This window comes from Erythrolamprus reginae, chromosome 7 (assembly GCF_031021105.1).
Source record: "Erythrolamprus reginae isolate rEryReg1 chromosome 7, rEryReg1.hap1, whole genome shotgun sequence".
Taxonomy (NCBI): domain Eukaryota; kingdom Metazoa; phylum Chordata; class Lepidosauria; order Squamata; family Dipsadidae; genus Erythrolamprus; species Erythrolamprus reginae.
In genome coordinates, this window is record NC_091956.1 from 86593626 (window position 1) to 86606087 (window position 12462).

The window sequence follows — 12462 nt, forward strand, 5'->3', positions numbered from 1 at the left end:
TGGAAAACATGAATTTACCTGTGTGCAAAATTCATTTGAGTAATGTTGAGTTACAGCAAGATAAGCTTATAAAGCTCTCATAAAGATCTTTGCATGTCACCTACATTTTGCAAATTAATGAAGATAAGTAGCAATAGCTCTTAGATCGAAATGCTACACGTTGTGTTTTACAGCATTCTCTGGGACGTTTACAGAGTCAATGTTTTGGCTCCCAACAATCTGGGTCCTCATTTTATCAACCTCAGAAGGATGGAAAGCTGAGTTCAACCTTAAGCCCCATCAGGATCAAACTCCAGGCTGTGGTCAGAGTTTGCTTGCAATACTGCCTCCTAACCACTCCGTCACCACACCTACTTAACCAGCCTTTGTTTAAATCGGATTGACAGGCATAATTTTCTTATAAATTTGGGATTTGAATGACATGTCATCTTCAAGTGTTGTCTGTCTTTTCTCCACTTGTTATATCTTTACTGTGTCAATGAATGCCGAGTCTGACAGCTGTCAAAAGGAAGGATGTACAAGATTTTTCCCAACGGCAGTCTTAAATACCTTCTATTCTTCCCTCACTGGAATCCATTCTACTTCTAAAGTATAATCACATGAATGCTGGCTTGGTTTTGGGTGGGGTTTTTTTAACTGTTTTTGCTTCTTCACATGCGCAAAAGCTAATTTTTGGGCACGGTGCATGCGCCACCATCTTGTTTTTGGCTTTTTTTTGCTGGTTTTCGGCACTGTGTATGCGTGCACACAAAGTACATGTGCAGCCATATGGTGTGGAAGGAAGCAAACCCGCGGCAAGATACGTAACCCTAATTCTAACTCTAACCCGGGGTGGGCAGCAGGCAGGACGGGGTGGAACGCAGTTCCAGCGGCAAAAATGAAGCTTTGTGTGCAGCTCCAGCTGATTGGCGGCTGTCACTTCCTGGATTACTGGTCTCGGCTCGGCTCTCCTTTTTCCCCTGCTGCTGCTGCTGCTGCATCTGGGCTCCTTGCTTTTTTCCTCTTTCCTCCTTCCTGGCCTCAGACGAACTTCCCTCTCTCCTGCCCGGCTCCCCTCCAGCCTCACGCGGCCACCTCCCGCCTGGGGTGCAAGCAGAAGGCCTGGGTGGAAGCGGCGCTGGCAGCATTTATGCTTCTGGCAGTCCCCGTTTGCCTGGCTACCCAGCCTGAGGCGGGTGGGGGGGCGACCCAGGAAGGGGAGCGTGGGAAACATGAAGCAAATTGTCACCCCAGCGAGCGACACTGGTAAGGTTGTAAGTCGAGGACTTAACAGTTCACTTGAACGATGATGATCACATAATCACATGGCTGGCAAGCCGCTCCTACCCAGTCACATGACCATTAAGCCACACCCACAAAATAAGCCACACCCACAGTGTGGCAGTAAAAATGTTGGCTGCCCATTACTGCTCTAACCCTAACCCTAATCCAAATCTAACCCTGTTTATAATAAAGAAGACGGTTAGTATTAATTGTGGCCTGGACTATCTCGAGAGGTTTAGAGGGCCTTGAGCTTAACTTTGATGTTTCCTGACTTGCTGGGTGCAGTCACCAAACTTTCTTTGCCATAGTGTGGGGCTGGTTTGCCATTGGTTGTTTCCCTTATATTGTTTTGATTTCCATGTACAATGAATCTGCAGCAGTGCTGGTGCTTCCTCCTGGCCTCCCATGCAGTTAACATATTCATTTCTTTGTACGGCTCCTTTGTTTGCCAATGAACAGAGCTGGCAAACAGTTTGCAGAATGTTAAGAGCCACGCAGGCCTCTTGACCAGAATTGATAATGGGGGATAGAGAAGTTAATAGCCTGCCTACAACTTTGGGGAAAAGTTAATGTTACCGTATAAATACAGTAACACATAGGGAGCAAGAGTTTTATTCCACAGCTAGTTATGTGGAAGCCTTGATATAATTCTTTACCATCTTCTTCTTGTGCCATATCCACCATCTTATTCATTTACTTTATTTGTCAAAACTTGTACAAGAATCGGGCTTCAGGCCTGGCTACAGCATGGAAACTGCTTTGGTCACACTGATGGATGATCTCTGGCGAGCACGAGATAGGGGGGTCATTCCTCTATCTTTGTGCTACTTGACCTCTCAGCTGCTTTTGATACTGTTGACCATGGTATCCTTCTGCAATGACTAAGGGAGCTGGGAGTGGGAGGCACCATGGTACGGTGGTTCTCCTCCTATCTGGCTGGCTGGTGGCAGTCGGTGTTGGTAGGAGAGGTTGACCCCCAGGCCTCTCTTTTGTGGGGTGCCTCAAACAAACAAACAAACAGACATAAGTAAAGTAGGTACAGGTGAAAAGAACAATAGGACAGTGAGACAGGGACAGTAGGCACAATGGTGCACTTATGTTTATGCACACCCCTTATAGACCTCTTAGGAAAGGGGTGAGGTTGACTGTAGACAGTCTAAGGCGGTGGTGGGCCCGACCCTGAACGGTGGGGAACACGGTTCCGGTGGTGGCAATGTAGCGTGTAGCCTAGCTCCAGTGGCGCTGCTGGGCGTGCACGCACCCCTGGCGTTTCCCCGGATCTATGCCTGCCCTGCCCTGCCGCAATCCCTTCCTTCCCACGCTGCGAGCGCTGCCTTCCCCCGCCATGAGTCCCTCGCTCGCCTCTCTCGCTGGCTCCCCACCATCACCCGCACTCACGCCGGCTCTCCCCCCTGCCCATCCCTGCTGCCGTTCACCGCGAGAGCGATAGACGGGTAAGGCGAATGGCAGCAAGAAGGTGATGTGTGTGGGGGCAAATGGTGGTGGGCAGCGGCGACACCGGCGAGTGGGCACTTACCTGTTTGCCATGGGCATGCGCAGAAGCAAAAAGGACCCGGAAATTAGACACATGCGCATGAGCGTGTACACTGGGGGGGGGGGGAGCGGAGGCATGCTCCTGGCCCGTTCCGGTAGGGCCGGGAATGGTAGCCTGCCCCTGGTCTAAGGTTAAAGTTTTTGGGGTTTGGGGAAGAAACTGAAATCTGACGTTGGGGATCATGTTGGGGATCCAATTTTTATCAACAGCCGCAAGTAAAGGAGCTGTTGAGTTTTGTCCAAACCAGGCCCTGAGATTTTGAAGCCATGATATATTTTTTCTGCCTGGTTCTGTTTGCCTTCAATCTTTCCCTGGAGCATTAAGTAAAGAATGCAGTATTTTTTTCCCAGGTGTCGCATCACATGTCTGAACTATTCTAACTTTCGGTTTTGAATGGCTTTGATGACTTCCCTTGGCTTTCCCAGGCATAATTCAAGGTTGACTCAGTCTTCCATCCATCTGAGGTGGGTACAAATGGGGACCCGGATTGTGGGGGCCATAGGCTGACTCTGTTCAAAAAGTGTTGTTGTAAGCCGCCCTGAGTCTAAGGAGAAAAGCGGCATCAAAAATAAATCGAATAAAATAAATAAATAAATTCTGTACCGTAGCTTTTCTTTAAGTTTACATTTTCAGCACGCCAAGTTATCTTCCACCTCAGTTGGTGCCTTTGAGATTCGATCACAAATTTCGGAGGGAGTGTGGAAATGTTAAAAAAGGGAAAAACAAAAGAGAACCAGAAAGGAAGAGATTGAGTTGGCAGTTTGGGTGGCATTAAAGAAAAAAAAAAGGACAGAGGAGAAGACGGCATTCAGGCAGAGCGGTGGGTGAATAGAACTTTGGAAACATCGCCCTGAAGGAAGAGTCTCCAAATCCACAATAGGAAAGGGATAAATAAAAAGAGAGTTATAAATTCATCTATTTGCTCTCGCCTGACCCTTGCCTCCACGGCTCTTCACAGCAACTACCCTGGGAAAATGGACAATGCTCTCCCCTGTCACAATATTGAGAAAAATTGAAATGGCGAAGAAAGACCAGCAGATGCTTTATTGTCTCAGACGTTTCCACATAATTAGCCGGGAATAAAACTCCTCTGCACGCTTTCATTGCCTTGAATGAACTTGGATATTGCTACACAGTAGTGTTTTATGATTCATGCTCTGTTTTCCAGTGGCTTTTTTTGAAAACTGCCAGCTACTTTATCATTGCTGGCCAAGCCGGGGCCCACAACTTAAAATGCAGCAATGCAAAGTTAACTGTGTGTGACAGATGTCCATGAAATTGTTTAACACACCCACGCACACACTCACTTGGAGACAAAAAAGCTGGCTCCCTCGCTCCCCTTTTAGCTTTTGTACGAGGGCAAGTGTGTGTGTCTGTCACAGGTTCAATGTTGTTATTAAACATAAATTAAAGCTTGAACAGCAAGAAGAGAGGGGAAAAACACAACAACAGCCCATTCACTCTCTCTCGCTCTCTCTCTCATTTTGCCACTAGACAAAGATAGCGAAGGGAGATTTGGCTGTAACTAGGCTTACGACTTGCCAAAAGGAGAGAAATCGGACAGCAAAAAGGAAATAGAAATAATATTGCGGAGGCCAAAAAGGGTCACTTATGAGACTAGCATAGAAATGTGTTGTTTTTATTCAGTAATGGGACCCATCACTGTATCCAGTAGTGGGGGTAGTAAGTTTATACACTATTGAATACTTAATAGTTTTTGTTATTGTCCTTCCTTCTCTGGTACCTTAGTATGATCCTTAATTACTTTTAAAATAGGAAATAATTAAATAGCATGTTTTTACCCATAAATGCTTTAATCATTATCTAGAACTGAACTTTTATAGCAATTAAAGAAAATTGAGCTACTTGCCTAGTCTGTGATCATACTGAACCTTGTGGGTTCAGTACAAAACCATAAAATGTTACTGTGCCCCTCAACACATAATGCTGTCTATCATTTATCCTTTTTTGTGGCTATTCAAATAATGTGACTTAAATCAATTAAAAAAGAGTCCAAGCAACTATTTGAAAACTTATCTTGGTCGGGAAGCCTGAAGAAAGGAACATGACTGGATTTTGAACCAAAATAACTCAGACCCACCCCCAAAAATTTTTTTTAACTTAGAAATAGAGTTCCCCAGATGGCTGAGCTTTACTCGCAGATAATTATTCATAAATGAACAGTATCAATCTAGATATTTTTTAAATATTAACTCATTCTGACTCTAAGATAAGTCAGAATACTTAAGGTAGTGAATACACTATCAACTAGCCTTCTCTGTGGGGGCCCCAGCCCTCTGGAATCAGCTCCCCTCAGAGATTCCCACTGCCCCCACCCTCCTTGCCTTCAACAACAACAACAACAACAACAACAACAATAATAAACAATAGTAATAGTAATAATAATAGTAAAAATAATAGTAATACTACTACTACTAATAGTAGTAATAATAGTAATAATAATCATAGTAGTAGTAGTAATAATAATAGTAATAGTAATACTGTAATAATAATAATAATAATAATAATAATAATAATAATAATAATAATAATAATAATTTTAAAAAAATTAGATTTGTATGCCGCCCCTCTCTGAAGACCTATTTATGCCGCCAGGGCCATTGGATCGTAGCTCCCTGACCAACAAGTGTATTAGTATGTTTTGTTGAGGGAATGGTAATGAATATTTTAAAATCATATCAGAGTTGTTTAAGGTCTTTTTAACCATATTAATTGGATTTTTAGATGTATTTGTTTTATTTTTTCTGATAAGACAAATTCCTGGTGTGTCCAATCACACTTGGCCAATGAAATTCTATTCTATTCTATTTGTTGTGAGCCGCCCCGAGTCCTAGGAGAGAGGCGGCATACACATCCAATCGATCAATCCATCGATCAATCCATCGGCGAAAGGTCGAGGCGCGCACCTGCATCTCCTCAGAAGCACGGGGCCTCTGGCTGGAGCCCGTGGGTGGCCCGTCTCGACGTCCCCTTCCCAGCCCTTGGGCGATGACCCTGGCCAGGCCACTTTTATGCCCGTGACAGCTTCATGAAGCGCCAAACACGGAGCGCTACACGGCATGAAATCGGCCACAAAGCGGGGCCAGAGGCAGGATGTGGGGACAATATGGCTGATTAGATCTGGAAGCAGATGCCAGCGGGGGACATTGTCCCGGTGACTGGGGAGGCGTCGCCCCTGAGGTAAAGACGACAACGCGGGGCCCCTCGCGCGCCAGGAAGAAAAAAAAGGGGGGGGGCGCGCGGAATCAATCAAGCCTCGGAAAGAAAATGGAGGGCGGGAGAAAGGCTGAGGAGAAACTCGTTCTTTTTCTCCCGCCCTTTTTCTCTTTCACGCGGCTGAAGCCCGGACAGGGGGGCGGTTCAGCTTTTGGCAGCTCTCGGAAACCCGGGCGGACAATGGCTTTTTAACAGATGGGAAGGCGAGTAAAAAGGGGGCCGAGGGCGGCAGGGGGGAGAAGAAGGCCGTTTGTTTAGTCTGCAGGCGTCGGCAGGTGGCCTCGGCAGGACGACCCCTTGCCTTCCATGACACTCGCCGGCCTTTCTTTCTTTCTTTCTTTCTTTCTTTCTTTCTTTCTTTCTTTCTTCCTTCTTTCTTTTCCTTCCTTCTTTCTTTCTTTCTCTACCTCGCTCCCTCCCTCCTTTCTAATGCTCAACTTTTCTAATAGAGTTCCTCATGCTGTGGTGACCCCCAACCATAAGTCTAGCCCCAATTTTCCCAACAGAGCTTTAAGTTGATTGGCAGGAAGGTCCGAGCGACACCCCCACTGTAAACGTTTCATTGGTCAGATGGTAAAAATATGTCCCAAGGTGCCAGAATAGAAGCTTTAGTTCCAAACACCAAGGGGAATTTCTCTTTTCCCTTTCTGTCTTAGGTGACCCCTGTGAAATGGTCATTCGACCACCTAAGGGGTCCTGACCCCCAGGTTGAGAACCAATGGTATAGAAGAACCCAGCATTGAAAAATATTTATAGCGAGGCCGTCAAGGAGGCAAGTTCTCCACCCAAAGAGTCTGCATCCCATTCCCTTTAAAAACCAGATCTCATATTTTAGGTGTAGGTTAATACTTAGGTAGATTTTGATGTAGAGTGGTGTGAAGTCAAGTAAGTATGGTTTATTAAACAAACCAGGATTAAGCAGAACGCCATTTCACGCAAAGTGAAAATCCAGTCTACGGGCCATTGGAGTAATTTTGTTTTTAAATACATAGAAATCCTGACAACATTTGTTCTGGCCCATATCATCCTGTGAGTGAAAAGAAATGAAACTCAGCCATGGAAATAGAACTTGAAAAAAGGAGAAACTTCAAAAGAGAAAAAAACTGTTCAGATCTTGAACAAATTCCATGTTAAGAACCAGATTCAAAAACGGCGTTTTTCCATCTTGTCAGCTTTAAGATGTGTGGACTACAACTCCCAGAATTCCAGTCAGTACCTTAGTTTTTTAATAGAACCTGACTCTGCTCAATACATCGTCTTTTGCTACTAACCTGTATTTGTACTGTTCCTTCTCTTCTATCCTGCTGGACTAACTCAACTTGATTTTCAGTTTCCCTTAGATAAAATTGAGCCGATCTAGTGGTGTGTCTGGTGCAGGGGTAGGAGGCAAAGTTGGCTCTTCTGTGACTTGTGGACTTCAACTCCCAGAATTCCTGAGCCAATCATGCTAGCTCAGGAATTCTGGGAGTTGAAGTCCATAGGTCATAGAAGAGCCCACTTTGCCTACCTCTGGGATACTGGGATTTTTCTTAGTCACCACAAAAAATAAAAATAAAGCCTGGTTTATTCTTGAAGCAACACAAGCAAATGTAAGCTGCAGCTTTTTCCATATTACCTGGACCTCAGAGCGCCTTTCAAGTTGCTAGACCACTGTGATTCAGTGATAACGGAAACTAAAATGGGATTCAATTCATGTGGGATGCGTACGAATCCCACAAACTCTTGTTAATCCACATCTTTCCCCAGACCTGCACAGTCATTTTTGTTTGCCTGCTTTTGGTACAAACTGAGACTCTAGTTGAACAACTTTATTAAAAAAAAATACTGTAATAGAGTTTGGGTTGAGCTATGATATATCCGTGATACGTTAAGAAGTTTCCACTTCTAATTCAAATGAGTAGTTACAAAATTTCTATGAATCATACAATTTCTATGAGGTCAGTAAGGGGCGTGTTTAAGCGCACCAGCCTGCCTCCCGTCCCCTGTCCTATTTGTCTATATATCCTATCCTTCTTTATATATTTTTTATTCCTTTCCTATATCTTTTCTTCTATTCTCTCATTGATATTGTATTCCTATATTTTTCCATCATTGATACTTTCTACTATGAATATATCCTCTGTAACCTTTGTCAACTTTTGGACAATGAATGAACGAACAAACAAACAAACAAACAAACAAACAAATAAATATCTAGAGCTCCCATTTTAAATTACTCGCTAGATCCGGGGCATCAAATGCAAGGCCCGAGGGCCAGATCCAGCCCATGGGATACTTAGATTTGGCCTGTCCAGCCACTCTGGAAACCAAGAAGGGTCAAGCCACACCCCCACAATAAGCTCCACCCACAGTGGGGGTAGGAGAGAACGACCGAACCTTCCCTGGTCCCCACGCTCCCCAGGAGAAAGACGCTGAATGGAAGGCGGCCAACAGCCCCCAGGTCCTTTCAATGCCAGGCCGTGCTGTTTCCTCACTGGGGGATTGTGGTGATTAACAGTAGCCGTTCTCCCCCGGCCCCCCCTCCCCTCCTCCAGCCTTTTAATGTATTCATTGCCTAATTTTCATACATGCTGATTGAATAGTGATTTCTTCTCCAAAGGCTGCGCGAGCCACAACCGCCCCCCCCCCCCCGACTAAATGTAAAATCTTTATTCCAACCAATGTCTAAATCATTGTTTTCTGGCGGCGCCGATCATGTGGCACCCATTATTAATAGCTCTGGTCTCTCCGCCACTTGACACGGCGCTCTAGCTGTCACTCTGCTCTCTGGCTCGTATGATTCTTGTCCTGGTGAAGTGCCAGGCGCGGCCTTCTCCCATCCGTCACTGTCACCCACCCACCCAGTGATGAATAGCTTGGCCGTGGCGGTGGTGAGGCCGGGACTGGGATTCACATGCGCCTGGCTTTTACCAGCTCCGGCCCGCCAGCTGAGGCCTTTCCCAGCTGAGGGAGCCTGCAACGACCTGGAAAAGCTCGGGGCCTTCCACACCCACTCACCCACACGCCTTGGATTAGTTAAAAACTGCAACAAATCCTAATGTGATCATGTCACTAATTATGCATTTAATTCAGTTATAAGGAGCTAATGGCTCCCACAGTGACAGCTTTTACTGCTAAAAGGCAATTCATTCCCGAAACGGAGAAATCTAATTACACAAAATGGTTCGTCCTAATCCTTTCAAAGAATAATCTTATTTGTAGACATTAACATCCCAGATGCTGCTGCTGTTTGTCCATTATGACAGTGTTTGTCCTGAATAATGTATAAATAGCTCTTGCTGGACAGTTGCGTGTCACTAAATCAATACAATTTGCTGCCTTCTGTTACATTAAGTCAGTCTGGGCAAGCCAGGGAAAATTAACCTTTTGTTTCCCACTCAAAGGGCCCCTTGGAATTAAAAGGAATATATATATATGTAGATTGTTCTGAGTTCGGGTTTTGCCCTGTGTAATATTTTGCATGTCTATGCGACGTTTCGGTGAAATCACATTCACCATCATCAGGCTGAAGTTCCAAGCTTCGTGCTGTTGTAAAATGGATATATATATATATATATATAAATGGAGCTGGGAGAATGAGAGAATTTTTTCTCTCTGGCTTTGCAAAAAAACCACAATATGTGCAGGGCAAAAAGAAATTTCAGTGGGAATGTTGGTGGCGGAAAGTGACTTTATTAAAGAGCAAAGGGAAAAACGAAGCAAACGTGGTTTGGTTCTGTTTGGAGATGTCAAGAATCTTTCCAGCCTCTCTTCTTTCTTTCCTGGAAAATGTTGTTCCTCATTTGATAGTGCTTGGACTTAATACCCAGTCCGAGGCTTGTTGAAATGATGCACCAGATCCTGAGCAAATGAAAGAGGGCTGCTGACATTTTAAGGACCGCAAGGTCTTGCAACTGCTGGGAACAATTTAACACATATTTATTTATGTTTATTTATTTCATCCCTCCTTTATTGTTTTTATAAATAACGTAAGATGGCAATCATATCTAATATTCCTTCTTTCTCCTAGATGCCTCGCAATAAAAACACTGTGAGGTGAGGTCACCTGAGAGAGAGTGACTAGCCCAAAGTCACCTAGTAAACCTTTATTTTAATGTATGCTGATTAATGTACATTCAAAGTGACAATAAAATTATTCTAAGTCTAAACTTTCATGGCTAAAATGGCAGTAGAACTCACTGGTTTCTAGCCTGAAGAAATAAGACAATCACCCTAAATACATCTGAGTGAGAATTTATATTAGAACTATTAGCTGGATACCCACACTTCGCTATGAATTTATGTGATCGGGCTTGATAAATTGATAGTTAAAGCTTGAAAATCTATGTAGAATGTATAACTCCTTAGCATCAGAGCATGTTAATATAAAGCAGCTGGCAGTTGAAACAGAGCTCTTTTCGGGTGGGGAGGAAGAGTAGAACACCTAGCGCCTTAGCATCAGAGTGTGTTAATCTAATATTGTATAAGAAATACTAATGATCTGATGGTCATTTTGAATCTTTTCTTAGGGTCCACGTAGAAGCCAAGAGAAACATACGTGCCAAGTTTCACCTTTGGAGGCGTTTCTGGAGATTTCATGAGTGAGTGGTATTTGGCTTTTATCTGAATAGTTTCTACAGTACATGTGACTGAAGGCATACCCCATTGTGGTAAACTGCTCTAGAATGAGTCAGGACCAATGAGGTTCTTGAAACATCTGCAAGAACACACCTCACAACTGTTAGCTCCTACTTTTTGAGCTCTTATTATTCCCATTAATTTACTTATATCTTTGCTGTTGTTTTCAATAATAATTCCTCCCTATGTTGCTTAGGAATCTTCAGATTTATTTTTCCCTCTTATCATATTACACTTATAAAAATCAGTCAAAAGATAATTTTAGAATAGAAAACTCATGTTAACATTAGTCCAACTGGAACTGTACCTCGCTTATTAAAACAAAAACCAAAAACCAGAAGTTGTAAATGCTCCAACGGTGGAAGTTTATAAGAAGAAATTGGATCACCATTTGTCTCTGAAGTGGTATAGGTTTCCTTTATTTATTTATTTTATTTATTCCTTTTGTAAATCCTGTATTAGAAAATAAATATTGGTCTATACATAATTTGAATGCATGAAATGTATAAAAGTAAAAGGGAACATTAGGAAAGGGACAGTAGGCACACTTATGCATGCCCCTCACACACCTGTTAGGAATGGGGTGAGGTCAACAGTGGACACGTCTAAGGTTAAAAATTTTCTAAGGTTAAAATTTGGGGGGGGGGTTGGGGATGAAACCACAGAGTAGGGTAGTGTATTCGAGTTGGACTATTTATTTTTATTGATTGATTGATTGATTTTGTCCATTACACAATGAGGGTTATATTGGGTATACATATAGTAAATGTATAATGAAGGTTATAGAGGATGTACTCATAGAAAAATATATCTATGAAAGAATAGAAGAGAAGATATAGGAATAGAACATATCAATGAAAGAACAGAAGAAGAGATATAGGAATAGAAGAAAGGTATAGGAGATATAGGAGAGCAATAGGAGAGGGGACGGAAGGCACTCTAGTGCACTTGTACTCGCCCCTTACTGACCTCTTAGGAATCTGGATAGGTCAACCGTAGATAATCTAAGGGTAAAGTGTTGGGGGTTTGGGGATGACACTATGGAGTCCGGTAATGAGTTCCACGCTTCAACAGCTCGGTTACTGAAGTCGTATTTTTTACAGTCAAGTTTGGAGCAGTTACTATTAAGCTTGAATCTGTTGTGAGAACTAGAAGATCTCCAAGATCCCTTCCAACTCTGTTATTCTGTTCTGTTCTCTTCTATTTCATTCCATTCCACTCTACCCTACCCTACCCTACCCTACTCTACCCTACTCTATTCTATAGTTTATGGGAAATTATTAGCAATGCAATCGAAAGAGCAAATTTAAAATACAAGAAAACCCATGTGAATTAGCCGTTGCGACAGTAGTTATAAAAGCCATGTTTCAAGGATTACAAAGCCCATCCTCTGTGGCTCTCACAACGGTAACTAAGTGAACTGTTGTAAGTTAAGGCTCACCTATATTTCTTCAGCATCTGGGCTTTAGAGAGTGCAGGAGATGGCTTAACAGACTTCCGTGGATGTTGGCAAACTGTCACGTCTTCTGGTTTGTTTGGGGTTTTGCTTTGTGCTCATCCTCTTTTCACTAGGATGCCACCAAGTAAACGCACACCCAGATTCCCAGTTATTGTCTTAAGTGGCAGTTTGAAGGCTATGCGTTCTCCTGTGGTGCATGTCCCACAAGACTCCAAAGTATATCTTTATTTATGCTTTCAAAGGATGTGACTGATGGCAGCCACTTTGCTTAATTGAATATCCCACAATGTTGTCTCAGAAGAGAAGGCAAGGCAGCGAAATACAGACAGAG

General features: G+C 43.4%; 1 long non-coding RNA gene across 1 annotated transcript in view; it reads left to right on the forward strand.

Annotated features, from left to right (window-relative positions):
- The first annotated feature begins 5729 nt into the window (after positions 1-5729).
- LOC139169994 (uncharacterized) overlaps positions 5730-12462 on the forward strand; it is a 68911-nt gene continuing 62178 nt past the window's right edge. The window contains exons 1-2 of the long non-coding RNA XR_011559559.1: positions 5730-6019; positions 10564-10635. This is a non-coding gene — a long non-coding RNA (uncharacterized lncRNA). The remainder of the gene's footprint in view (positions 6020-10563; positions 10636-12462) is intronic.